Source organism: Bubalus kerabau, chromosome 10, assembly GCF_029407905.1.
Source record: "Bubalus kerabau isolate K-KA32 ecotype Philippines breed swamp buffalo chromosome 10, PCC_UOA_SB_1v2, whole genome shotgun sequence".
Classification (NCBI taxonomy): domain Eukaryota; kingdom Metazoa; phylum Chordata; class Mammalia; order Artiodactyla; family Bovidae; genus Bubalus; species Bubalus kerabau.
In genome coordinates this window covers 53,507,421-53,509,233 of record NC_073633.1, presented here as the reverse complement: position 1 = coordinate 53,509,233, position 1,813 = coordinate 53,507,421, and positions in this window count along the sequence as shown.

Genomic DNA, 1,813 nt, shown 5'->3' with positions numbered 1-1,813 from the left:
GAACAAAGTAAATATAAGAAACCTAGGATGCATCTTACAAGATAGATAATGAAGTGGTAGAGTGTGTCAGGCTTTTAGTAGTTTCTTCTCTTTATTAGAAAATGTGGAAATTAAATATGCTTCTGAGCCTTGTTCCTCATCTGGAAAATGGGAATAATGGAATTGATAAAGAGATTGAATGGGATGAGGTATGCCACATTCCCAAAAGCTTGGCATGTGGGTGGTGTTTAATAAATGCTGCTTACCTTCTTTTTTTCTTTCCTCCAAAAATACTGTGTTCGTTTTGGTGCCACGCATTAATAGGAACACTGACAGTATTGTGAAGACTGCCTTTCCTAGGCAGTCCTTTTTGGTTAACCACCATAGTGATATTTATCTGAATATGAAATAATACCCACTCATGTTAAAATTCAAACACTATAGGATGAGGTAGAAACTGAAAGAAACCCTGTTAACTAATACCCTCCCCAGCAATAGATAACCACTATTCACAGTTTAATATGTAGCCTTCAGCCTGTCTCTCAGTTTTTATACAAACATTGAACTTGTTCTTCATATAAAAGTAAAGTAATCCATGATAGGCATTTTTCTATGCCAATATACACAGATCCAGCCCATTCATTTTTACATTAGTATTTCATTATATTTAGAAAGAGGGAGTGAACCTGATTTCTTTGCCATGGAACATCTCAGAGCCTTTAATATAAACAGTGACTATCCAAGAGGCTGATAAACTAAGTGGCATGTGCCAGTTATCAAATCATTGTGTCTCATCTCTAACCCCATGCTCTTTACTCTGCAGTGTGGGGGTAGACATGTGAGGGCACTGGGGGAGACAGGGAGGATAGAGGAGGAATTTCCTGTTTGTCTACGGCTGTTTCACTCCTGTCTCAGAGCAGCCCTTCTCTGAGTTGGCAGCAGCGAATACTTCTCCTAGCAGACGCTGAATCAAGTTTTTTCTTTCTGCAACACTTGTAGAATGAGCCTCATTGCATCTGAGATCCCAGCACCAGCCAACTAGCTCCCCTCCTTAGAGGTCTAGATTGCAAAACCAAGGGGACTCCTTTGAGTTCAGAGTCTAGCACCTGAGAAGCTATAGCACCTCCTCAGAGGTGTAAGTTCCAGCAACTTGATGTCCCTCATGCAAGCTTCTATGATTTAATAGAGCCAGCCCTGTAATTCCAGCTAGTACATTTAATAATATGAGTCCTTGGGGTGGTCATTGCTTCCTGCATTTGCTACCTGCAGGCATAACTTGGTGTTCTTGTTGTACCTTCTTGGTTATTTAGTACTGTATCTTTATATCAACTTTTTTTCTGTTCAAATAACTGGTAGGTTTCTGTCTCTTGACTGACCTCTGACTAGTAAATGACATCTCTGGATCTTATTTGTCTATGTCCCTGTCCTCTAGGGAAAGCTCAGAGGTCCAGCCTCTTGGAGAGAGGAGGCTCTGCATTTAAGTTTAAAAAGTATATGATCATTAAGAAAGGCTCATCAAGACTTGGTGAACCTCCCTGTACAAATAAGGGAAGTAGAGAAAATGCTGTATATGCTACTGACTTTAATAACCAGCCATCATTTTCCAGCAACTAGATCTACCATTAGTGAAAAGACTTTGAAGAATCACCAAGATGCATTTTGAAAGCTTTTGTTTGAGCCAAGACTTGTAGATCTTGAACATTTAATCTTCATTTGAGTTCATCTTATCATTTCTTACAGTCTTTTACTCATTTTGGCTTTAATCATTATCATGTTCTTTTTCTGTTAGATTTGTGGATTAGGACACCTTTTCTTTCAAACATAGTATTCAACC